At 44.1% G+C, this 26689-nt stretch overlaps 1 protein-coding gene across 2 annotated transcripts in view; it reads left to right on the plus strand.

Moving 5' to 3' along the window:
• Positions 1-2241: 2241 nt before the first annotated feature.
• Positions 2242-26689, plus strand: part of EDAR (ectodysplasin A receptor) — a 73321-nt gene continuing 48873 nt past the window's right edge. For both annotated transcript variants that reach the window (XM_005438822.3, XM_005438823.3), the window contains exon 1: positions 2242-2550. The gene's annotated coding sequence lies outside the window, so the exon portion shown is untranslated. The remainder of the gene's footprint in view (positions 2551-26689) is intronic.

Below are 26689 nucleotides of genomic sequence, written 5' to 3' on the forward strand. Positions count from 1 at the left end.
GCTCTTCACCACTAAAAAGGGCACACACTCAGCATGACACACAACCTGCTGAGCAGTTCCTCTGGGCCAGCTGTCAGCCCTGGTAGGATGTGGACTTCAAGATGAAACCATGAGAAGTTCACTCACAGGCAGGGCCCTGGGCACCTGTATTGCATTGTGATTTTACCCCAGGTATGGCCTGGATGCCCTGACATCAGCAGGGCTGCTAAACAGCTGAAAGCACATTCTCATTGTGGCTTTTGATTGCCTTCTGCTTAGAAGACTGGGAGAAACAGAAGAATGAAAAATACCTTAATTTAGGTTAAAGATATAGAACATAAAATCTTATGGCGCCTCTCAGATCCTTGATGATACACCATCTTCAGAAAAACATTTTGCTCCAGAAGTACTGGAACTAATGAATCCTGATTTCCTACAGATTTCTGTCCCGTGGGTTGACTGACTTGTGTGGTTCAAGAAGATGTATGCTCTTTGGGTGGCTGGAGAACGTGTGAGATCTCTCTCTGCATGGATTTGTTGCTTTCTCATAAGGTGTGTTCGCATTGTGCTTTCCTCAAATCTGGGCAACAAATTGGGGATGACTGTCTTTAGCCAGCTGCTTATTGTTAAGAGACTTCTGAGGTCTTTGGTGGCCAGTAGATTCAATAGTTGTTAGAAGGAACACAAACTTCTCAATAGCCTCACTTCCATAGGAAATGGGGCTAAAAACCTGTTGTTCTCCTTCTGCCTTTTGCTCCACACTTTCTTCTGTCTTTCATGGTCCTGCAGCCTTTGCCTCTTGGATGCACCCTGTGGGCTGTAGGGAGGCAACCTCATTCCTAGTGTATTTCATAATTTCCAGTGAACCTGCCCAGCTCAGCTATTACTGCCTTTGTCCTTGTCTCTCCTAAAACTTCATCTCAGCAAGGAACTCAGTTCAGGAATGATTCAGTTGCTGCTAAGAGAAGCAGTCCCTCTGGAAGGCCAGCCAGGCTTAGCCATATTTTGTCTGTGCTGTTGTGATACCAGCCATAAGCTTTTCTTCTCTGTAGGTAAGAAGTAAAAGCAACTTGCCACGTAGCCCAGGGTCAGTCTTTGACAACTGGAACCACTGAATTGAATGGCCTGCTTAATAAAATGAAAAAAATGCCCAATTATAATGTAATGTTGATTTATACCATGGAGTTTGGTATGTGTTAGATAAGAACTAGTGTGTGGCCCTGTTTTCAATGCACACATTTGCCCAACAGTGCAGTGACTGTCAAGTCAGCAGTGGAGTTACAAGAACAGCACATACCAAAATACAGATTTTATGAATCTTGTATTCCAATAAGGCTGAAAGATCTCCTTTGAGAAATATTTTCCACTGATCTTCCAAGCACTGACAGCTTTTCGTCGTACGTGTTGGATGCTCACAAAAAAAACAGTTGTAATGTTGATGTTTCTACTTTATGATCTCTGAGTTAAATGCTCTAGTTGCACTCAAGCCATTTCCAGGTATGTTGTTTTTGTTTGGTTGGGGTTTTTTTTCCACATTTCATTTATTTTCACTTCAGTGTTAAATAATGCTATCTGAGTAGGTTATTTTGCATTTTTCAATTTTAAGGAACACTGTCTTTGCAGAAGTGCTGGCAGTTCCCTCAAGCAGTAGTTGACAGCCAGAATTTCCAACCGTTAGAAAGCTCAACAGTGTAAGTATTGCTGTTCTGCTTCGAAAGAAAAGAATCAGCAGTTCAGAAAGGTGGTTATGACATTTTCAATTTGAAAAATATTAAAGTTATTCCTTTAGAATTTGTTAAAAGCAACAGGGAGCGGTGTGTTCCCTGGGCTGCCCACAGGTCCCAGGGACCCGGTGACTCTTGGGGTCTCCCGTGCTGTCCCGCCCCAATGCAGTCCTGTGAGAAGTGCGGGCGGTCCCCAGATCTGCTGCTGAAGGGTAGGAAAATGAGATGGGCTTCAGAGAAGTCACCCCAAATTCCCTCAAAATCAAGGTATCTGGGCAGAATAGCTTCATTTTCCATACCAACACCCGCTGAACCGAACCAGTTCCATCACCAGGCTTCCCCCTCGCCCCTTCTGCTCCCGGGAGCCTCCAGAAGCCTTTCCCTGCCCTGCGCCCCAGGGTCTGGCTCCCCTCCTGGGAGCCAAACCTGATAAAACCTTCTTTCCCTCCTGTTCGCCAGCAAAACCCGAACGCGGCAGGAGCGGGACAGGGATGCGGAGCTCCTCCTCATCCTGCGGTGCACCTCTAGGTGGGGTAGGCGAGTTTCCGCAGCGAGCGGAGCCCGCTCCGCCGGCCGCGGCTTTGCGAAACTTGCCCAGCAGGGCGCGAGCGGGACGGAGCCGTTGGGGCGCCCCGGCGAGGGCAGCGGGGCCGGCGGCGGGGGCTTTGGTGCGCTTGGGCTCCCCGCGACCCCGCTGGGGACATTCATGACGAGCTCTGCGAGAAGAGGAGACGTGTGCCCCAGCTTCGGCACCTGCGAGAGCCCGACCAAGGGGGTACCCCCAGCCCTGCACCCGCCGGAGGACCTCTTCCTCAGGCTTCGGCGGTGGTGAGCCCATCTGCACAAGGTAGGCTTGCGTCCGGCACCTCTGCCGCCTGGCCCCAAAGCCAGCGTGGCTCTGGTACGGAGCCGCTCTGTCACGGGGATGTCACTGAGGGCTGTGACTGGAAATCGTGTCCCTGATAGGTTTCATTTGAACGAGATCTACCGTTCAGTGAGTTTCTCTGCTCCTGGCACTGGGCTAAAGAACTGTGTTTTTCTGTGAATGCTAGAAAGCAGCTACAGTTCCTGGTAGCATCTTTGATTAAAAGCTAAAATTTCCTCACATCGAATGTGGTTTAGACTTTTTTTGTTACTAAAAGTACCGATGTTCTGACCAGTTCGCAAACTCCAGAGGATCCAGCGGGTTTGTTTTATTTGAGTGGAAGTACGTATTTCTCCAGGCGGTAGTGGAACTGCTGTTTCGGCTTTTGTGTTAACATGGCAAACTAATTTGCCTGTACATTTTAGACTGTTGCTATACTTTTGAAATCACAAGCAACGCTGTAAGATATCGCAGCATCGGTAGTGTTGTGGCTGACTGCATATACATGTGAATACATGTTTGTAGCATGCCAATTTTTATTTTCCCTGCTTCCTCAATCTTGCTGTAAAAGGGTGCTGTGGGACTGAGGGCCAGAGAAGAAAGCAGGCTGTCCGCCCATGCCAAGGATCGTCTGGGCAAGCGGTGGCATCGCATGCCTGTTCCAAACACGGTATGCTGTAGCCATATGGGCTGCCGGAGCAGCTCTGAGAAGCCCAGCTCAGCTACCTCTGGGGGTGCAGAGAGCTCAGCCAGGGCTGCAAAACTTACTGCAGCAGTAAAGTGGCCTGCTTGAGCCTTGCACGACTGTGAAAGGCTGTCACTGGTACTGAGCTGGGCTTTTTTAGCTGCTGCTGCCATGGCTACGGCACTGATAATGTGGATTAGAAAAAGTGCGGCTCAGCACTTGTATGTTTAAGAGAAAAAGTGTTTTCAGTTTTGCAGCCAGTGGAGCTTTAGATATTACGTGACGGGGCACTGGGTAGCACTTCAGATCTGTCCCCCATGGGATGACTGGTGAGCTCCTCAGCCGGTGCAACGGTGCCAAGGAGCTTAGTGATCACTGCCCCCTTGGGGTACCACCCAAAACCTCTTCATACGCCTCAAGCTACCAGGAAAGCTTTCACACCTACAGCCGCTGCTCATTGGAATAGACAAGGCCTATGGCTACTGCTGCCACTCCTCTACAGCAGAGCCAGGAGAGGTAGTTTCAAATGATCGGTCTTGAAATGTTTTGGACAAATGGTGGAAAACTCTGGCAGCTTTATAAGAAAAATCATGTGAGAATGCAAATTTTAAAGGGAAAGTAATGTGATTGTGCAAAGTGGAGTCAAACCCTGTGACTATGATCAGAATTATTCAGTTCTTTGTTCTTCTCTGTCAGAAACAGAAAGTGAAAAGTAAAGAAAATTCAGGCATCCTCTATTGAAGAGCAACACTGATAAGAAATTAATTTTGAAAGTAATAAACAAAAGAAATCAAATGAAGGAATATATTCTATTCATTAGCAGCCCTTTTGGCTCCACACCTCTCAGTGGAAACAATTTCACCTTGGGGTAAGCTCCTGTGAGCCCCATTTCACTGGAGATGTCTGACAAGGGTCAAACTGTTACCAAAGCTTGGCGCAGCGCATTTGGTTGGTAGGGTACAGCATAGTTGTATTGCTGTTTGCAATAGCATAGTCTGACCACAACAAAGAGCTCAGATGAGAATGTGCCCAGAAAAAGCCAGCAGGCTTTTTTTTTTTTTTTTTTTTTTTTTTTTTTGGTAGATAGATAGCTTGTACAGAAAACTGCTGTTCATAAATAAGCATTTTTTTTTCTATTGCAGCTAGATGGAAAACATGTGATGCTTTCATTTTTCACATCAGATCGTGAGATGGTCATTTTCAAGGGATCATACTGAATTGTATGCCATGGAAATCATCTCACTGAAAATGTTGAACTGAATGTAATTGTACCATAGAAGTGTTTAGAATTCCTCTGAAAATGGCTACATGTAAAACATTGTAACTTTACATGCAAGGGTGACATTTCTTGGAGGACTGGAGTATTTTGACAGAGTCTACAGTTTCTAATTGAACCCATATAGCCATGCTAGATAAATGTTCCAAGTCTCAGTTTTCAAAAAACAGCAGCATAATCTTTTGAAGATAAGATTAATATTTAGATAATGTTTTTCTCATGTTGTCATCAGTGGAGGAATTCCCCCCTAATATCCTTAACAGAGTTGTTTCCTTTAACCATGTTAGGATGGAACTGGGTTTCAGATCATATCTACCCTGCTTCTCTTCTCAGCTAAAGGGTAGATAAATTGCAACGTGAGCTACTGCCTATAGCAGAATAACCCAGAGGTTCCAGCATGGCCACACCCTACATGAGTCATTGGTGAGGAGCTGGGGATAGATCAGCCTTTCCATTCACTCCCGTTAAAGGTATCCTGTTTCTTCCTCCAATTATTCTCCAGACCAGGCCTTTGCTGCCTTCTGGTGCCCTCCTGACCCTCAAGACCCACTATATTTTTTATGATGCATCCAGAACATAACAGGTGCCCCTTTTTACCCAACAGCTCCTGGAGCAGCAGCTATTGTTGGAGAAAACCCTTCCTTCCTAATATGTAGAAATGTTCTGGACAGTGCAACGTTAGGGCAGGGAGTCGTTTGCAAAAACATATATATTCTATGTATATTCTTGCCATGCATATTCCAGCGAGGTAAGTCCCTGTAAAGGATTAGATATTACTGAACAAGGATGGAATTTTGACATTTATGACTGTCTGCCTCGGCAAGTATTATTGACCTGTGCCGGTGGTCACCGTGTGGTCAAAGTGCTTGGCCATACTTTTCCCAGAAAACTAAGAACCTGGCTTCATATAGCAGAAGATTAGGACATCCAAATATTATTTGGAGGTCAAGTAACTTGTTGGTTTCTTGTTTGATTTATCACTCATCCAATTCTATAAGAAATGAACTGAGATCCTGGGCCCATGCAGTCAATGGCAGAGCTCCCACAAGGGTGGTGGGCTCAGCTCTTGCTGGCTCTGGGGCAATATTTAGTGATCAAACACAGCTTCTTGAAGCATATTAGTTTTGCACACATTTATTCTGACTTGACATAGCTCCGATCTTTCAGTTTCTTCCAACCAGGGAAATCAGAACAAAAGTACAGAGGAAGCTATTTTCAAATTCAGGAGGAGTCCATTAGAAACAAAAGAATAAAAGATAAACAAAGATGATTTTAAAGCATTATCTGCTATTGTCTTTTGAAGAAGCTAAAACTTTGTCAATGGAGTTTCAAATCTCTGCGGAGACAGATCAGGGCCACATCCTCCTGATCTGTTGCTAGCAACTGCTGGGTTTGAACTGTCACAAGTGGCATGTGAAGTTAATCCACAATGCTTGAGCTGAATCACCCGCCATGAATCTAGCAACAGGTTTTACATTACCACATTACCATAACGTCTGACAATCTGCAGCGCAAAATCAATAGCAAAGTCCCTGGTGGGTTTCATAGAGTTTCTGGCATTTATTCTTTTTCAGACTCAGTTCTGCAGAGCTGATCTTTTTTTGGATTCAGTGCCTTAAATTCTGCTTGTTTCCTTTTTGGGAGGGGAGGGTTGCGAAGTTTTTATGTGGCAGAAGGGACTGCCAGAGCTGCTTCAGTTTTATAGCAGAAGGGCTTTTTCAGGAAGTCAATGTTGCCCCATTCCCTGCCCCACAAGAAACCTCTCCAGCAGTTGGTGGCATCTCAGCTGACCCTCGCCTGACTTGCTGTGCACACAAGGCTAGGAGGGTCTTGATGAACCGATTATCCAGGGGCCTGCTCTGATAATAAACATGTGCTGGATGAACTGTGCTTTGGGAATGTTACTTAGATATAGTCAATGGCCACTAGGGAATTGGGGAGGGAAAAAAAAAATTTATAATATTTAGCTTGACTACACTTGTGACATTCTGAAATGTTGATAGACCTGAGACCCTTTTGATCTTAAAGGCCAAGATCAACCTGGTTGCAAACGTCCGGCATCCAAACCTTCTCAACCAATCTTGAATGAGATGTTTGCTTCCCTACTGGATCCTGGCATAGAAAGATACATGAGCTCCAGTTTCTCACTGTCTTTGTCTCTGCTGTACAAATGCTGATGGATGTACATCTCCTGCAGATCATGTTAATGAGCCTCTGGTTCATTAAGCTTTATAGCCAGGACATGGTGCTGCAAACTTGGCTGAATTGAAGTCCAAGCCAGCTCTTTGGTAAAAAGGAACCCTGGAAAGATTCACTTTTTCCCCCCATCTCCCCTGGAGGTTGTGTTGTATATGAAGCTCTGTTAGACCACCCTTTATCCTCTGTTCAGCAATGTAACAGGCTGGGGACCAAAGCAGAAACATATGGCCTTTTAATTCTGACAGTGCATCCATCTTTTCCTTCGCATGTGTCACAAAGAAAAACTACTGAAGTGCCAGTTAAGCAGCATACAATTATTTGCAGATTGAGTGTCAGGTTTTTTCTCTTCATTTTGAGCAAGAATCATCTAAATAGTTCAGGATTAGATATATTACAATCATCCAATGCATTCTTGTGACATGCTCCATTTTTCTCTCACAACTGTGTACGCACTCTGCTGCTTGGGAGGAGGACCAGGGAGGGGGAAAGATCTGTATACTAATAGTTGATAAATTAAGACTTTGTAGAAGTTGGCTTCTGTTGCTGAAAAGAAGAAGACCAAAAGGTCCTGTGCACCCAGATCACACGTCTTGGAAGATGAAAACTGGGATTGCAAAAATACGAGGAACAGATGAGACTAAAGGCTAAAAATGGCACAATCTGTTAAACTACCTGGTGCTGGTTTATAACCTGTTGTAGTTAGGCACTATGAAACAGACAGCATCCTCAAACATGAGACTTCAATTTGCCTTATAAATTGGACTTATAACAAAAAGGAGTTTGAAATTACCATCCTAAAGTAAAGTTTCTCTTCCTATTGGATTCAACAAAAACAAAAAATTGCAATAGATTTCAAAGCAACAGAATTTAGTCAGTGCTGAGCACAGTTTAATACAGTCCCTGCAGGGCAGTTGCAAAAGAAAATCATAGGATCATAAAATTGCTTAGGTTGGAAAAGACCTCACGTCCAACCATTAACCTAGCATTGCCAAGTCCACCACTAAACCATGTCCCTAAGTGCCACATCTACATGGCTTTTAAATGCGTCCAGGGATAGTGACTCCACCACCTCCCTGGGCAGCCTGTTCCAATGCTTGACAGCCCTTTCAGTGAAGAATTTTTTCCTAATATCCAATCTAAACCTCCCCTGGTGCAAGGTTTCTTCTTGTCCTATCGATTGTTCCTTGGGACTGACCCATCACTACAATCTCATTTCAGGTAGTTGTAGAGAGTGATAACCCAGTCAACCAAAAAAAGAAAAAAAAGAAAGAAAAAAAAAGGGGAAAACCCCACCAACCACAAAAACCCAAGAAAAGGCTGATAATGTGTTCTCCTTTTGTCCCTTGAGATTTTGCCATTTCTTCTCTAGGTGGGTAGCTGGTGGCAAGGGGTGCCTCAAGTGAAGAAACGTTTGCATTTCAAAAATAGGAGAGGATGATCCATGGGCTGCCACTGGTCCAGTGGCCTCTGTGACAGGGGGGCAAGCAAAGCAGCACCACCTTCAGCTGACCCCTCCTGTCTTTCTGAGTCTTTTCCACCTGCACAGCAGGCATGGCTCAATGGCTCACAGACTTGCCTCCAAGCTGCAGGAGTTTACGGGCTAGCAGATCCACGTGAGCCGAGGCTGGTGTGAAGTCTGGCAGTCTGAAACTGGATTCATGAGGCGTTCAGTTGTGCTGGCTGCAGGAGGGCAGTAATTTCCAAGAGAGGGGCAGAGCGCACAGCTGAGAGCAGTAACTATCTCAGCTGTCACTATTTAATCCATCACCAAGTCTGAGTGTCAGCACCCTCCAAGAGAGACGAAAGCAGAAGTGAGTATCCAAGCGTTGTGGGGTGCAGATTTATTTCATTACATTCAACTGCTTTCCTGTGATGAGCTTTGTCTCTTTAAATTTTCTGCACAGAAAAAGCATGTGCTAACATATTGCCAGTTGGAGAGTTGTATTTTTGTGTGCATGTGTAGATCCAGTTGGTTTGTTTGGGATGTAAAATACAAAGGAAAGAGCCATTGTTCTTTCCTTGCTCTCAGTCTTCAAAAATTACTAGTTCTCATAAGCAGACCAAAACAGATAACAGATGGCATTGGCTAGCAACAAGGAAACCTAGATGCAAATACAGTATGGTATAGAAGGAACGTCTCTGATGTGGCAGGGTTATGTTTTCTATCATGGTTTCTAACCGGTTGTGAGAAAAGATCCAACACTAGCAGTTCGTGGTATTTAACTGGACGTCAAATGTGCAAATAATGCAGCTGATGATCAAATGACGAAATTGATAATAAATAAATAAATAAATGAACATACAGGGGTTCGATCCTCTTCCCAGTGCAGACACCAGGAGACTCTCCACTAATGTCATCAGCTATTTGGATGGGACCTGCATGCCCATTTCTGATTTTCATCCAAGGTCTAGATGTGCATAGACTACACTACAAAAAAGAAACAAAAGGTGCTGTCTGTGAATGCTTTCTTGGCCCAAGCAAGAAGCCACTGGATTTTATGACCTCAAAATCAGACACTGTGCAGGTCACTCAGAGAAGGCAGCAGGTCCTGCACATCAGCCACAAGGGTCCCAAGCAGCGCCTGCTCCCCTCAGCCTGGAGATCTTGCTGATGAACCAGGAGCCTCAACCAGGCTGAACTACAGGGGTTTGGCTGTAGCTGTGTGGTGCAGGTCTCCCAGGGCTTGTATAAGGTTGGTTTTAATTTAGCCTGGGTGGAAGTCAGACTAAACAAACAAGCAGATATCTCTGCTGTGAGCATCTCTGCATGGGGAAACACCAGGAGCACTTTGAGGAGGCAGTGGACGGTGCCCTCGGGGGTACAGCTCATGGGTGAGGCGCACCCACATGTAGATGAGACATCTGGTAGCAGTATGATGACTACACACATTTTCCACTCACTCCTGCCCACAGTGTCACCTCTGCCTTAGCTTTTAAATTCCAGCCTGCAGAGCTGGGAAAGACAGCACAGGTTAAAAGAAACTAAAATCCCACCCGCTTCTCTTTCCACTGGGAGTGAATTTCTTCTTGTAGCGAACAGGTATTGGATCCAGCCCCAGGAATGAACAAAAGAGGTCTGAGCAGCTGAAAAGTTGAGGTCTGATGTCTTGGTTGGGTGAGACTACAATTGCATGCTTTCTTCCTGCAAAAATGGATGCTTGCCAAATCTGCAGTATAATACAGAGCACTTGCTCCTTGTGCTGCAGGGCCCTGAGATACAGGGCCTTCAGTGTAAGGCAACAGGCAGACAAACGCATTCAGAATGACAGAGCGATTTCTAATATTTACTCTCTTTGCCTCTACCCCCAGTGCTTGTACAGGCAGATCCATGGCAGTGAGCACAGCCTTACCTTGTTGGTAGAAGGATGTGGTTAAATGTGCACTGTTTTTTCTAGAAAATGAGTATGTTGATGTGGTGCCAGTCAAATGCTGGCAGAAATTTGAGAAAGCTGTGTAGCTCACTTATTCGTTGATGCGCCACTCGTAAGTCATGTGCCAGTCCCGTGACTTTGCTGGTAAAATACGTTTTTTCTAGTTCTTCTCCCACACAATGCTGAATCGATACCTATAGAGAGCATCAGAGCATCAGCAGTTTTCCTCATCGTGTAAGAAATGTATAAAATTCAAATTTTCTTTGAAGTACTTAACACTCCTTTTGTTTTCAAGTAAAATTGTCACTGAGTTCACTGAGGTTTGCCCACGCGAGGAGCAAAGACTCTGTCCCCTTGGGAGTATGCAAGCCATTTTCTAGTAATTTGTCTGCTAAGGTGACAGATTTCCTTATTATAGCACTGAAAACAGGAACTTCACTGTCTGCTAACAGAAGTGACTTTACATATTTTATGAAGCTGAGCCAAAGGCACTGCTCTTGTTAAATGGAGTTGGTGGCTGTTTGGTTGGTCTGGACATGAGAATTACCTGCTTCCCCTTCCTCTTTTTTGTTTTTGTTAATGAAGGCTTTATGCCTGACTAAAATACATAGTTATATTTTTCCCTTCAGGTCATGTTATCGGAAGCTTTGAGTTGGGGGTGGGGGTAAAAAAGTTCACTTACTAAGTAAGATTAAAGCAATTAAAGGCTAAGGCTCATATTTAGTTTTCCCTCATAGATGCTATTTTTCATGCAGTGACAGCATCAAAACCTTTTCAAGTTTTATAGCTATTTCACATTTGGCAGAAACAACAGGAAACCATCTGTAGCAAAGCAGGATTGTTGTAAGCATAATATTCAGTAATGAAAAAAAGATTAAAAGAAAACACTGTTATCTTTATGTGATAGCTTTGAAGGTGCAAGGAGCAGGATGCTTGCATTTGCCCATCTATCTACTAACATCGTAAAAATTTTCTAGATGAGGCAACCATGTAGAAAGTTGATTATTTCAGCAAAAGGAAGAAGTCCAATAGGAAATTTGACTTTTGGTTTCTTGTTGAGATTTCTGTGATGACTGTAAAGATGCTTGTGTGGATGAGGTTGTATATGACTGTTTTCTGTATATTGTGACTTAAATGGCAGAGCTTATAGGCACACACACAACTTCAAATAGACAAGTTGTTCCACAGAAGACGAGTAAGCTGTGCATGTTCTTAAGCTTGAACTCCTTGCTTGAAAGTCTTTTCTGGATCAGGGAAATAAAATAAATTTTAAAAAGTAGAAATTCAGGTGGCTCATATTGCCTTCTGTTCCCTTATAGCAAAGTGTATTTGTTCTGGCTTTGTTGTGTTTTATGTGCTGGAAAGGAGACATCCAGACTGAAAGACTGCATACTCAGGAGTCGCAGGTGAAAAACAGTTTTGCTGAAGCTTAGTTTGTTAGTTGGGGTGTCACACCCTGAGGCTGCAGTTTTAGGGGAGCTCATGATAGCCACTGTATACCTCTGAAGACCGTAGCTGATCCTGCAAAGTTATTACAGTACTATAAGTATGCTCAAATTTCTGGTCATGCCAAAATACTCGTTAGTATGTCTGTTCAACAAAGGGAAAGAACCATTTTTTCAGGTGTGCTCTAAGATTTAGCCTGGGCTCTTTTCTCAAAATATGTTGGAATTTTGACTAGTGAATGAGAAACAAATCAGCCCATCTTGTAATTTCTTTGTCACTGACAGTGTTTCACATATTAATAATTAGACCTGGTTTTAAGACAGCATTTCACTGTGCAAAAGTCAAAATATGTCAGGGAACTGCAAAATCTTCTCGTTATTAATGTCTTAAATTATGGCTAGACACCCTGTTTTTCCAGTTTTCAAGGCAAGTTTTGAAGGCTTTTTTTTCCAGTGCTGAGCTGATGAGACATTAAAGGTTTCTTTTTCAAATAGTTTGGCTGTTGGGTTGCTCCTTTCACTCACACCTGCCCCTTGACTTAGAATCGTCTCCGCCTCTTCAGCATCAAACACTGAATTTACATAGGCACAAAGAAAGTGTGGAAGGCCAACAGCTCGCGCTGTCATTAAGATGGGAATGCAAGAAGAACAAAGCAGCACAATGGTAAGAGAAATATCACAATACCCTACCTTTCTGCGAGGCTGACTAACCAGGGCTTTCCCACAGGAGGGAAGGGTGCTGAGGATACCACAGGATTAGCAGTTGCATGCAGGGCTGCTGGCAATGACTAAGCCGGTAACAGTGAGGGAGTCAAGGTTCTAGACATGAGTCAGGTTTTGAACTTGTTGCGGTTTATAGCGGCTCAAAGGGCTTTGTACGGCATCACTGTACAAGTCTGCGACTGTGAAGTGATGGGCTTACAGCTGGTAGAGCCGCTGGCTGCTGCAGGAAGGAATGCTTGCTTTCAGCAAAACGTTGTAGTCAAGCTCAGCTCCACACGCTACTCACCCACAGTGCAGCCTTGGTTTTGCCTCTCACTTCAATTATTTTAATGCCTTTCCAAAGTACTCCGGCTTATTAATTCAGTACGTTCTTCCTAATCATACAAGTATCCCTGAAGAATTTCAGAGATGCACATAAGAAATGTGGCAAAGATATTTCTTAATAATACATGACAGAAATAAGAAAAAAGCGGTGGAATGATATTATGTGTTTACCACCTAAAGTAAGTAATTTTTTGTATGCATGCAAGGGGTTTTCTTCTGGAATTTTAAAACACAGAAGCAAAGAAAATGAGAGGGAAGCATGGTGTCTAGATTTGTTTTTTTCGTTCACGACTTTACGTTTATCCTTTTTAAAACAAGTTTGGTGGAAAGACTTGAGGTGCTCCCTCAGTCCTGATGTTGTGTGTGGTTTTGCCATTTCTTTTAACAAGCTGATGATGTGCTTTTATTTGCTGTTGCCTGTGCCTATGACAGAACTGGACAAAAAGAAAAGGTACAATTGCTGCATGAGCTGCCAAAACTGTACTAGTTTAATCAAAATGAATGCAAGAGAAAGGCATCCACTTTTCCTCTTGCAAAGCCAAGTGCAAAGGGAGTGCTAACAGCTTAGGTTCCCAGGAAATACGTACAGAAGCAAAGCTGCTATCTGTGGTATTTTCCCTATCATTACTGATGCTAGCTGGATTAATTTAACAAGCATTGCACACAGACCTTTGCTTAGCTTTATAGACATGTCCATTTTTGCAGAAAAGATGAAAATTCATAAACAGTTCTGTTTAACTTTGCAATATTTTTCATCTTGAGTTTTCACTCCTTTTCATATATACAGGTGAAACACCTTGCCTTAATCACAGAAGAGCGGTTAGCAATGGGTCTGTGAAAAGTGCATGGTATAGCAGGCATCTTCTGAATCTTTGATTAAGAGGTGCTCTGAGGTGGGAAGCAGATACTTTCTGTTAGATCATCTTCATGGACTTAATCCCATGGAGGAGGAATTGGATGCCAGCAGACCTGTCAGTTCACATGCTAAATCTGAAATTTAGATCCTAAGAAGCCTTGCTCGCCTGCCCCTTCACCCCAGAGGTACCTACATACCTTAACACCCACATCTGCATCCACTGAGTTCCTTGCATGCCCAAACACGTGCTTCTGGACATGCTTTACCTGGCCTGGACCGTGCTGGATGAAACAACCTGCATGCCACGCATAAGCCCTGCTGATGGGAATGGTCACACTGTTAGGTTTAGCCCATGCTTAGGGAACTCAGCTGGGAGATCTGAACTTGATCTGCTCCTCAGCCTGGGGACACTTTAGCTGTTTCTCTCACAGCAATGCCCCTGGCCTCGGCTCTTGTGCGTTCTGGAAGAGACACCTGTACATTCCTCCTTTTTTTAACTATTACCTTTTCCTAGGCATAAGTGACTGTTTGGAGAGCAAAAGAAAAATAATGCTGCCGTGTGGTGACTAGGGTACTTGCCAGGGTGTATGGAGATGCAGGCTTTGGGGAATACTAAGATCTTTAAATTTTTGTCAGAGTAAGAACTGGAGCCTAGTTTCCAAACCCTGTCTCAGGTGGTGCCCCAGTCACTATGTTTGGGAGTCATGTGTCTGAGTGAAAAAGACAAAAAAACTGTCTCATGCAAAGCAGAAAAGCATCAACAGGAGGGGACTGGACAGCCCTGCGAGGGAGCCCCTGTAAGCTGTGCTGCCCAGCTGGGGGCTCGGGGCTGTCCCAGCTCTGTGGAGCCCTCCCAGCCTGCCCCTAGCCACTGGCAGCAGGGAGATTTCTAGAATGATGTTCGAACAAAGGAGGATGCTTTCTGCAGGCAAGCAGAGACATTTGGCTTTGTGTCATTCCGTGAATGATGGAGTTATTAAGTGCAAAGATACGGAGCAGTGGTAGGAGGGGCTCCATAGGCTGGATTTTGGGGGAAGCCTGGAGGACTGGATGGCAAAGCCTTGCCAAGTTCCTAAGCCTTGCCAGGGCCATGGTTGAGGCATATCTGCTGGCTTGTGAGGATCTGTGTTTTGAGGCATCCCACTCCCAGCAGGCTCTGGCTGTAGCAAGGTTGCTACCAGCTCCTGCAGCTTCCCCAGAGCACCGAGTCCATCATGGTACCGCTCCTGTTGTGAATCTGGCCTGATCCCTGCTTTAGCAGGGAGCTTTCTTTGGAAAAATGTGCTAAAGACTAGCCCAGGCTAGATTAAATCAGGGATGGCTAAAAGGCAAGTAGCTCCAGGAGCACCAGCATGGGTGAAGGTTGATTTCTGATGGATCAGTGTCTTGTGGCTGATTGCCAGCTCCAGCTGAAGCTCTCCCCACTGGGATATTTGCAAAGACCTTGTTGCCATGGGCATTTGTCCGTGGCTTACATGAACAGGGATACTCCTCCCACACTGAAGTGCACCAGGTGCCCTGCCCTGGCCACCTGCACCATGAAACCTTAAAAACCACAAATATACTTAACATTAGGGTAAGTTAAAAAAAAATAAAAAATCACCCCTCCTGCAAATATCCAGTAACCCCTGTGGTTTTGGTACTTTCTTGAAAGACAGGGGTTGGAAGTTCAGCTCCCTGTTCCATATTAAACAGAGGGAGTATTTTGTGTTGTCCAGTTTTACTCAATGTATGTCATACTACCCTACTAATAAATTGATCTGTGGAAACCATATACCCCTCTGAAATGTGCTAACCATACCCTGTATGCAAGCCTTTAGTGCTTGCTAAGAAGAGGAGCAATGCTTTTTGATGTGTTGAAGAAACAGCCATTCAGAGTGCAACTGGAGAGCACGGCAGAGATTTAGGAGAAAGATGTTGCAGGGGCAAACTTCAGTGAAGGTGTAATAGGTGGTACGGATGTAGTCATTTCAGGTGTTCATTTCCAAGCTTTTGAGTGGCTTTGAAGTAAAAATGGTCTACAGGAACCATAATATTTTGTGAACACTGAAGGTAAACTTCAAAAAATCACTTCTATTGCAGACTATTTGGTTTTATTTAGGAGACTGCTAACTACACTAATACACTTTTCCCTGTGATTTGAGCGGCTGATGCTGCTCTGCGAGTGGGTGCAGCATGATCTGGCCTTTATGTTTTGAGGACTAAAGTTATTCCCTTTTGGAGAAGTTTGTTTTATTAAGCACAGGAAGAGCTATTTTGTAGCTCTGTATACAGCTTTGGCTTCTGCCTACAAGAAGAATATATTTGTGAGAGATAAACAGGACTTCAGGGATTCAGGTGAGGAGCTTTATATGTGTAACAGTCTGAGCAAGGAGAATTTGCAGAACTGGCTTCGTGCAAACAGGCAGACTGAGTCATTGTTTCCTTAAGGCTTTAAACTTACATCACCATGAAGTGCCAAGAGAAGACAGGGCGGCCTCGTGGCTTTTTTTTTAACAGATTTGCATACCCAGTATGTCATGACATGACAACAAAAATGAAACAGTTTTAATTGACATAAAATGTATGTGGGTTTGGGTGACTTTTCAAACAGTAAGAATAGTGCAGAAGAAAAGTAACAAACACAGCTTATTAGTAGCAAACAAAAATGCTACCCTTTCCATTGCACACTGGTTGGTCGAGCTTTGATGTAATTAAGTGTAACATAAAAATAACTCATCTGTCAATACCATCGTTTATCATGAAAGGATGAGCTCTCTGTAATGCATGGCTTTAATTAACTGTCACTTGCTGTCGAAGTTGAGATGCAGTATACACATTTGGCACTTAGGTGCGTACATGAGTTTGGAGATGTCTTAGAAGGCAGAGCCAAAAAAGCCAACAACCGACTCTGAAAGCAACCTGAGCTCACATGTGAACACAAGCATTTGCTATGCATTGAAAGCTTTGTCCTTTAAACAAGTTTCCTGCTTGCACCCTTTTTTGGAGAAGAATTAGCTTTCGCTGTTCACCATTTAAAGCACATCACTAAAACATGCCTCCGGGTCTCTGCACAGTGTGACATTTCAGACAAGCTGTAAAAGAAATGTGGTTCCTTAGTTGCTGTTGTGCACTTGGTAGTTGTACCTTCCAGAAATGCTGTTTCTATAACCCCTTACTTACTTCAAGCAAACAGTCACAGAAACGAGGAATTTTCTGTTACAGCCTTTTTACTATAGACACATTGCTACAGCTACAAGTGTGTGATTTTTCTGGTACTTACCCAGGGCAATGCATGTAGGCAGGCTGAGCTGTTTTCTGAGAGCTACCCCAGACAGGGGCCTGGGGGACTGCAAGGGACCACCTGGACCAGGTAGGCTGTCCTTAGCTCTTGCAGAGGAGCAGTGTGCCAGGGGGCAGGAAAGGGCTCTTTTCACAGCCCTCACAAGTCGCAAATGTGACTGTGTTGTTACATCTCACTTTGCAAGGTGATCTTGACATTACCCACCCTGTTGCAGGCAGAGGCTGATGATGCATGATGCCACATTGCCCTGGTGGCAATGGGCCCCAAACAGGTGAGGGTGAGTTGCCTGGGGTTTTGCTCCAAGTGGGATGATTCTGATGCAGAGGCAGCACATGCCCAGCATGTCTTTGCCTCCTCCAGTTTATGAGGGAGTTGAACAGCCATGGAGAACGGCTGCATGAAAGGAGCAGGCAGAGCAGAGGGACAGGATTGCAGCACATGTGAGGGTCAGAGGAAAGGATGCTCAAATCCTGTTTCGGCTCCCAGGTGCATGAAGAGCAGCAGGGACAGGGTCAGTGGCTGCAGGCAGAGCACGGGATGTGGCCAGGGGAAAGGGGTTCCTGCTGCTTTCCACCACTGTGCTGCTCCAGCTGGAGCAAAGTGAGGAAAGGCAGCGGGAGGGGTCATGCAGAGTTAGAGAAGGAGTCATCGGCACCACAAAGCATCTGTGTTGAGGAAGAAGCTGAAGTAATAGGAGGCAAAGCACTGAATGGGGACAAAAATTGTAAACATTTGGAGGACAGGGAGAAAGGTAGCATCTCTCTGGGGGCCAGAGAAGGAATTGCTGGGGAATCCAGGGCATTTGCTGCCTAATTCATTGCTGGTGCTCTCATTAGGCCAGAAGGCTCTGGTAGTGCCTGTAACTGCTTCTGGAAAACTGCAAGTTACTTTTAACAGGCAGGCAGCAATGGAGCAACTGCCTAGAGACACGTATTTCTGTTTCCCTCTCTTGTGGCTCGCTGAGAGATAGGGCAAGCTGAACTGGCCTTGCTATCACTGCTTTTTTCTTTTGCAAAGCTGTGCTCTGTTTATTGCATTTGACTTTGGGTTCAAGCAGCATTCTGTAGCATGCTGTCAAGAGCTGCAATGTCAGAATGAAATACTGAATGCTATTTCCTCAGATGCTTGGTGTCGGAAATTATGGAGGCTCCAGGCTAAGTGTTCACAACAGATTCCCATGATTGCTGCTGTGGAGCCATGCTCCATTTTTCAATACGTTGGTCACAGGCTGAAGAAACTGATTTCTTGAGAACCTCTAGCTGGCACCAGATAGAAGACATCATCCCCCAAGGGCGGGGGGGGGGGAACACAAAACAAAACAAACAAAAAAACCCAACAAACCCAAACAACAAAACACCTCATAGAAAAGAAAAGAAAATGTATAAATGGTAAACCTTTCAAATGTGTAAAGAGAACAGGATACCTGTGGCCAAGCTGAGACTGATGCTGCAGCTTCACAGGCGGTTGTGGCAGTTCAGTTCAGCTCAAACATAGATGTTTCTCCTTCCATCCTAGTGGGCAGATGTTGAACATGTTGTACAGGTGCTCTTCCCACCCTCCCTTTTGCCGTATTTTAAATCTGCTGCAAACTTAACCTGCTTTATTCAGATTTGTAATGGCATGAGGTTTATGTGCTAGCTGGGACATGCAAGAACACAGAGTCCTAGAAATGCTCATAATTTGCATTCTTAATAAAACATAATTTAAAATCCTAAATATAGAAAGTGCTCTATAACTGAAAAGGATTAAACCAGCTCCTTTTTCCCAGATCTCAACATCCCAAACATCCCTGTGAGCCTAGAAATTTTGGGAGAAACCCCGTAAAGGCCTGGCTCTGAATAGTTTGAAAAAGGCAAATCAGAAACCCAAATCTAGAGCTTTCTGTTGGGTTAAATCCAGAACATGCTGTTGGGTCCTCCTCAATGGCAGGGCCAATCTGTGATGCTAGAACAGCCCTTAAGGATGCTTAGTTTTTTTGCTAATCCCATATTGCTTTCTGGTTCCAGGTTCAAAGATAGGCATTATGAAATGCTCAAGAAGGGCAAGTTTTTCTGACTTTAAGTTTCATATTAACCACCAGTACTGTAATTTTTCTGCCTTCTTTTCTCTATCAGTGTGATTTCTGAGTGTCTCCTCATGTATGTTTTTGAGTGCCATGGATTAATGCAGTGTTATTCCAAATGCCGAGATAATTCTTCACCCTGGAAAATGCTCTTTAACTGGTTCTGCACCACGAATGGTATCCTCGTGCCTCAACTTCTATTGGACTTTTGAGTGATACAATGATATGGACATTAAATGTCTTTGCAAATTGCTGGGTGTTTTGCTCTCTCTTTATGACAGACATTTTCTGCCCCTGTCACTTCAAAGCCTTTGGCAATTAGCATAACACCTGCTGATGCTAGATTTTCAGCAGCCTGAGCTTTGGGGTATTCAGTTGTGTTTCTCTACATCCTGGCACTGTCCTGAGTGCTTTCTTCTTTCCCTGCCATCGTTTGCTTCATATATCTTAGTGTTCTATGTCTTTGCCTCCCATCAGACAGGTTCATTGTAAAATTAAGTCGTTATTACCATGGGTCTTCTTCCAGAGGAATTTAAGAGGCTGAATGAAAGTGTCTAACCACAGCTTGCTTAGGGAGAGGATGGGTATGCCTAAAATGAGGAAAACAGGCTTTTCTCAGAAAACATGGGGACCTCATGAGCTGATGCCATAGTCCTTCTCATCATCTCCCATCAAGTCAAAAACTTCCTCTTGGTCCTTCACAAGCAGCCGGCATGCTACTGCTTCCTGGCAGTGGTGGTGGCTTAGGCATCCTGCCCGGCGCCTGGTCCTGCAGCCGGGCTGCCGAAGGCAAAGGAAGGCTGTGCCAAAACACAGGTGCCCGCACAGGCGGCCAAACCCATTTCATAGTTGCACCCCATGCCGCAGACTGCCTGCCATCACCAGCTCCTTCCCTGAGCACACCCCCACGCACTCCTTCGTGCCCCTCTGTTTTCCCTCCGCCCACTACCTGCATCAGGGAGTTGATTTATTTTTTTCTTTCTTTTTTTTTTCTTTCACCTCAAAGTGATAGCAATTCCTAGTGCATTTATCTTAGATGATGTGGTCGTTGTAAGATGAAGTACCTGCAGCAGCCAGTCTGCGGTTGATTTGAACACAGGCGAGTCTCGACAATGAGCTTAAAGGAGGGTGTCAGGTATAAATCTTGTCTTCAAACAGCCAGGGTGCATTCCAGACTTCAGAGACACCTCTTTGTGTGGAAGGGTGGTTTTTTTTTTATGCCTCCTTTTTCTTTTTCTTGGACCTGGAAGAGGATGAAAGTGGCGGGGTGTGTGCGTTCGTTTAGGCTGATAATGAGAGCAGGGCTCACGGGCATGGTAATTTGGCAGCCTCTTCACTTCCTGTAACAGTTTTAAAAAAAAATCATCCAAGGGCTGCTTAAAGACAAACATTTTTTGTTTAACTACTGGTGGTTCATTTTCTGAACAACCATGCAATTAATCTTATTTGTATTAAAGAAGCAGGCTGCTTTTTGTAAGCTTTTCTGAGCTATAATTAATGAAGATCAAAAATGTTACAGAGACATAATATTTAACTTTTCATAGGTGTGACTACACAACATCTGCAGCAATTAGAGAAGCAAAAGAAAAAGGCATTGTGTTGAGATTTTTCCCTTCAAAGTGTCTTTGTCAAACCTCTTTCCTGCTCACAGCCCTTCAGTGGTCTAGCTGTGAACAGTTTTCGGTGAGGAGACTAGTCAATGGTAAAACTGCAGAATGTTTTTTAACTGCATTGAGAGATAAACATATGGTCCAAAAATGTTATCAGCTAGGTCAGACTTGCAAGGACTGAGTACATGAAGTGCAGTACTACCTGTATTGCATCTTGAAGGACTGGACCCAAACAAGAGTGTTTATTGCTTGCATAATAGTTTTCAAGCAAATGCATGTGTGTGTTAAAACTTCAAAAACATCACAGCAGTTTCATGATATTACATGTAAAAAATCCTGGATGTTTTGCCACTAGGAATTCTGTAGCACAGATTATCTTTTAGCTGTGCAGCTTAAAAGGATAATTAGTTTGTAATAAGTAGTAGCTTATTTATCTCTGGATGATTAAATGAAGAACAACTCTGGAATGTATCACTTGAAGATGTATGACAAGAAATGTGCATAGTTTTACCTTGGCACTAGCTGCCTCCTGCTCCACCAACCTTTCAGCTACTCTAGCAGAAGGAAAATCTGGTTTCCACTGGCCTGCATTCAAAACGCAGATGGCTCCAAGTGTGTCACTCGGATTCACAAGACAACAGCATGCTTTGCCTTTACACACAAACAACGGGCGCATGACTTCATTACGCCAGGGATCACTCATTTCATGTGCATGTGTCATTTTGCTAACACTTTGCAAAAAGAAGCTGCAGCTGCATCATTCCTATTAGTATCAGAGCTCCTCTGGCATCTGTGTGATCTGGGGCAACTCTGATCTCAAACATGGTTTGAGGAACAAGCTATCCTGGTGTGATCCCAAAACCAACAGAGGCACCAAGTTAAGACTGAAAGAGGAATCGATCTTTGTCCTTTCTTTGTGGGGTGTGTCACCTGGGAGGTGACATGCAAAGTCACAACCCAAGGATGTCCACCTGTACATCTAGCTGTACCCTAGAAAAATTTGTGCTACCTGACGTCAAGTCTCTCTGTCTCCAGTAAAAATAAACTGTACTTCTAGAAACTCAGAGGCAAATATGAGCAAGCGGTGCAGGGCAGCACTGAGCACCCTGCTGCTGTGCCCCAGCAGCCTGCACCCCAGCCACTCCTTCCCAGGGAGACAGTGTTTTGGTGCCTTTGTGACTGGGGTTCCTTGCGTTTAACCTGTGCTTGATGTCTGAAGATAGATAGGTTTGGTCTGGAGAAATGTTTGCAAAACTGAATCATGGAAAGTTGCACATGCTGATTATATCGTACCTATTTCTTTTACCTTGTGACTCATAACTTTCCTAAGTATACGCAAGCAAAAAAAGTCTAACAATTTCTTGTATTTAAATAAAAAGCCATCTGCCATATACAAGAGACATCTGGTCCCTAAAGCTGTCCTCCTAATCCCTCTCAAGGTCAGAGCCCAATAAGTTGTTTATGGGATGTTGCGGTGCTGATGTGTGCATGTTGCCCTTAGATCAGGACCAGTGGTTTGAAAGAGGGTGCTTGGCTTGGTGCGGGGACCAGCTGCAGCAGGGTGGCACATTGGCTGCCTTGGGGTTGTCAGGATAGTTAGCAGCAACATGCTACCTAAGTTCTAAGAAAACCAAGCACCAGCACGTGTCAGTAGCTTCACCTTTTTTTCCTAATTGCAGAACTGTTGCACACAAAAAATACACACTTCCAGTACCAAAATCTGTATGTTCTTTGAGTGATTTCCAGATTTTTATATTTTAACTGAGGTGAACGCCTCCCATAGTCCCCCCACTTACTCATCTTACCAAATAGTCTTTCATCTTCTTATCTTTCAGACTGTAAGATCTTTAAGGAAGAGACAGTCTTTATTTGTGTACTGTACAATACCCAGCATATTTAACACTAAACTCAAATGTTTGCCTACACTCTAAAATAGTTGCCAAACAGTGTGGCTTAAGAGGGTGTCAAGGGTGTTGATTTCTAACTATTTAGAAATAGGGAGTGAGAAACAGTGTGAACACACTGTAGGTTTTGTTCAGAATGAAATGATGGAGCATGGACCCACCTGAGGACCTCAGTCAGAGAGGCCCAAGTGCAGCGTTGGTCAGTGCATGGCTGAGGTTGCCTGTGCAAGAACAGTTTTGCTCCTTAGCTTCTTTCTACCCCATGCAACTTGCATGTTAATCATAGCCATTTTCAGGGAAATGTTCTGATAAGGACATTTTCAGGGAGAGTCAGAGAGGTCTAAGAAGATACAGTCGCAGTGCTCACACTTAACATGTTCTGCTTGTTCAGGGAAACAAGGTGGTTTGGGTTTGTCTTTGCCTCTCCAGCCTGTTGCCTTTTACCCAATAAATATACTGTGTGAGGCCCCAGATATTTTATCCTGCTCCCAAAATGCAGGCCTGCTTTAAAGTCAGAGGAACAGTGTCTTTGATGGCTTCTACTTATTATACCGTATAATCTTACACATGCGTTCAATTTCTAGGTAAAAACACAGCTAGTTTGACTCCATATGGCACTTTTTCATATGTGATTCTTTTCTCTGGTGACCTGCAAGAATATGAAGGGAGTCAGTCAGAAAATAGTACTTTCACCCTCAGTTCATGTAGGAATAACTAATTGCATGGGCATCGACCACTGGAAGTTTATCTGTTTTCTTCCCCTGACTGCCATCATAACCTGAAATCAGAAAATCACTCTGCATCTTGCTTTTTTGTGGTCTTACAGATGAGATCTTTCAGTGTTGCTTTTTTTCTGCCTGTGATTTTAAATGAGTAAAAGATCTTTTTGAAGAGCTGTATTCCTTTGCCTGCCTATGTGTGGCTCCTGCCATTTAAGATGTGCTATACAAGGTGCCCATGTGAGGCTGGCAGGTCTGGTGCAGGGCCCGGAGGGGACCTGCAGTCTTTTGGGGGGCCACACTGGGTTCAGGCAGGATGCCATAGGACATGTCCGATGGCACCAGGCGCCTGTGTGTGGGCACCTGTGTTCCAGCCCTTGTTGAGTTCAGCAACTAGAAGTACTGCTTAGCTAACAGCTCCAGAACGATTCTGATCATCTCCCTAGTCAAAAGATTACTTCTTTTTTGCCAAGTACATCGTGCGTTTCTTCTTTCTTGCTCCCATGGTAGTTCCTGGCTCTCCAAGTAACCACAACCCTTACACTTGCTAGTGCATATAGTGGATTCCTAACTTGAATATAAATACAGTCATTTTACAGCATCCTAGTAGGGTTTAAAAATTGTGTAGATGTTTTAATATCACAAATATGAACCAATTACTAATGCTTAACAAACTTTTAAGAAAATCACACTGAGAACAGAACACCAAAAGACTGGCTGAGAGATAAGATCGAAGCCATTTTTTGGGGGGGTCTAGCTCCAAAAACACTGAACATCCAAAAAGTGAGCTCACTCTATTTTTTAAAGATTATTATTATAAATTTCCTGTGCCTTGTTGCCTTGTGTAACTTACCCTCGTGTTTCCAAAGAAGCCTGGAAAAACATCAGACCTGTGACATTACTGAACAAGTAGTATGAGATTTACTTCAATATGTACTACAACTGCTAGATAGAGAAATTGTACCTAACTGGTCATGAAAAAGGCTCTTTTTCAATCCTGACCTATAGCAGTTGCTAGAGATTTAAACTAAAACTTTGTCCGAACCTTCCACTCAGTGTTATAGAGAGGGAGATCACTAGGAATTTTTTAGTCAAGATTTGCTTCTTTCTGTATCTATTTCTTTGTTAAAGACACATGACAAAGTGAAGTTAAAGTATATCTGCATCTGAGGCAGGTCATGGATTCTTCTCTTACAGTGGTAGTAGGCTGGTGAAGATCAACATACCATATTGCTTGTGAGGAATAATCACATTTAAAAGTTTAGCAGAGAATTGCACTTCCTGCATGGCTTCATGCCCTTGACCCCAGATTTCCAGTACTTTAAAGAAATCCTCTTTGTCCCCATTACACTGAATCTGGGAAAAGCAAATAGGAGTGTGTGGTGGCATTCATCTGTAGTAATGAAGTGTTCGTGATAAACGTTGTTTACTTTACCTTGTTGCACTTGAAGCTAGAGGGTATAACACAACAGCTGTCTCAAAACAATATTCCTGATGCCGCTGAGCCTTGGACAGCTCGAGTTCATAGTAATTGCCATCAGAAGTCAGAGTGGAGCTGTCACACCAGGGATTCAATGTCTTTTCTAAATATAAGTTTAGGCTGGCTGGTAGTTCAGAGGAAGTTGTACGAGGCATGAAGTCTGGCACATCTGAGGATTGTCTGTACATTGGTTGCAGTGCCTTAAGTGTGTCAAGATAAGGGCTGCTCTCATCAGCCCCGTGTCCACCGCTGCAGAGTTCCACAGGCCATTTTTGCAGAGGAGTCTGCATTAAAGTTAATAAAGATTACACATAGAAAGGGGCAGTCTTTTCAGCCACTAATTTGTTCACACACATACACAAACCCTGCCAACACTGTTTCTAAGCAACTGAAACCATTTATAAATTCAACTCTAATTCAGGAAAGAGTTTTAGACAATAAAACTGGGAAAAGGTTTTGGAAAATACAAACCGATTCAAATGCAGCATTTGCTAAGTGGAACAGTTTATATGTTTGTGGTACCTTACCTGAGAAAATTGCTTATTTATTTGAAGGGAAGCTAAAATCTTTCTGAAAACCATGGGGAAATACTTTTAACCGGGACTTCTTTGTATGTACAATTCCACCCCATCTGAACTCAGCCTTCAGTTTGACCAGTGGAGCTCCCTGGAAGCCTCCCCTCCAGTCATGCTGGCAAAGCACTAGCTGTCCCGGAGGCACAGACTGCCAGACCTGGAGCAGCAGGAGCAAGCCGTCCCCATCCCCAAAGCAGCTGTGCTTGGCCCAAAAGCTGAGGAAATTTTCCCTTCCTAGATGAAAGGAGTGCTTGACATAGTGGGTTCCCATCATGGAAAGCTAGTTTCTTTTCTCACTCCAAAGCAAAAAGAAAGGGGAAACCAGCCCAAATCACACCACCATAGCTTTAGGACTTAGCGTGTAGCGATCCCAATGTTCACAGTGTGAGACCCAGCACAAGACACAAGTGGTGAGGTGTCCCACAGGTATCCCTGCCAGAGAGCCCTGGAAGGTGCCCTGGCAAGGGTCGCTGACCCCCTGAGCTGCCTGGGTTGAGCAGGAGCGTGAATTAGAGAGTATTGCCTACCTGCTCACTGGCACGTTTGGGATATGGTGCTCGGGGGGATATATAAGCTTCCTCAGGATTACTGCTCAGTGCCATAATGGATGTCTAATTATAGGTCTTTCAGCAAAAGAAGCAGCCCCACAGAGATCTTAAGCGACTAGAATTTAAGTAGAGATGTTATTTCTGGGATATTATTCCCACAGGCCAAAGTACAGTTACAGTGGCATTTTATGTTTCCTCACACACAAAAAAAGTTAAATGAGCAAAGCGTAGGGTTTTAATTTAATCACTTAGGCACAGTGTTTCACCTTCTGCTTCCTCCTGGTAATGCCATTGATACCTGGGAAATTGTTTGGTCTGAACCTTCACACGACACAGGGCAAAGGGTCTGAGCAGGTACAGCCTGGCAAGCTTGATAGTGCAAGCTTGGGTACCTTCTTTGAAATCACCAGAAAACCTGATCCTGTATACCAAACAAACAAACAAACAAGACCCATGCTATCCAGCACTCCTCCAAAACGGCCAAGGGAAAATAATTTTCCCTCCACGTACAGGAGAACAAGTTCTTGAAACAAGTCAGAGGTCTCCTTTGTTCCTAATGAGAGCCTAGAAATAAGGCTAGCTATGCCTAGCCACTTCAAGGTGAGTGCTTCTCTGCGTGCATCCTAATAATGGCCAAGAAAAAGGTTTCCACAAGTTGTCCATGACTGATCTCTCCCCAAAAGATAAACCGTATGAGGAAAAGATAGGGAAAAACAAGCGGTCTGATTTCCAAGTAGGTGAGAAGCTGTTTTGCCCTCTCTAAAATATCACTTCCTTGGGCAAAGTGACAGAAAGATGGTACAGTCTGAAAGCTTGGAGTTGGCATGGAAACAGTCTGCTGGGGAGTGCGCACATTTCTGACTTGGGAATAAAAATGGGCAGAGTACACCAGGATTAGGAGCATTTGCAAGCTGTGCCTTGGGAATAGGCAGTGGGAGAAAGAATTAACCCATCAGAACTGAGGACCGTGCCTTTACTTGTTTACTGATGTGTCTGCCTGGGATATTTTCAAAGTCAGGGTATTGTTTAGAGGATCCTTTGAGTTTACTCAGGATGTCATT

Source organism: Falco cherrug, chromosome 2, assembly GCF_023634085.1.
Source record: "Falco cherrug isolate bFalChe1 chromosome 2, bFalChe1.pri, whole genome shotgun sequence".
Taxonomy (NCBI): domain Eukaryota; kingdom Metazoa; phylum Chordata; class Aves; order Falconiformes; family Falconidae; genus Falco; species Falco cherrug.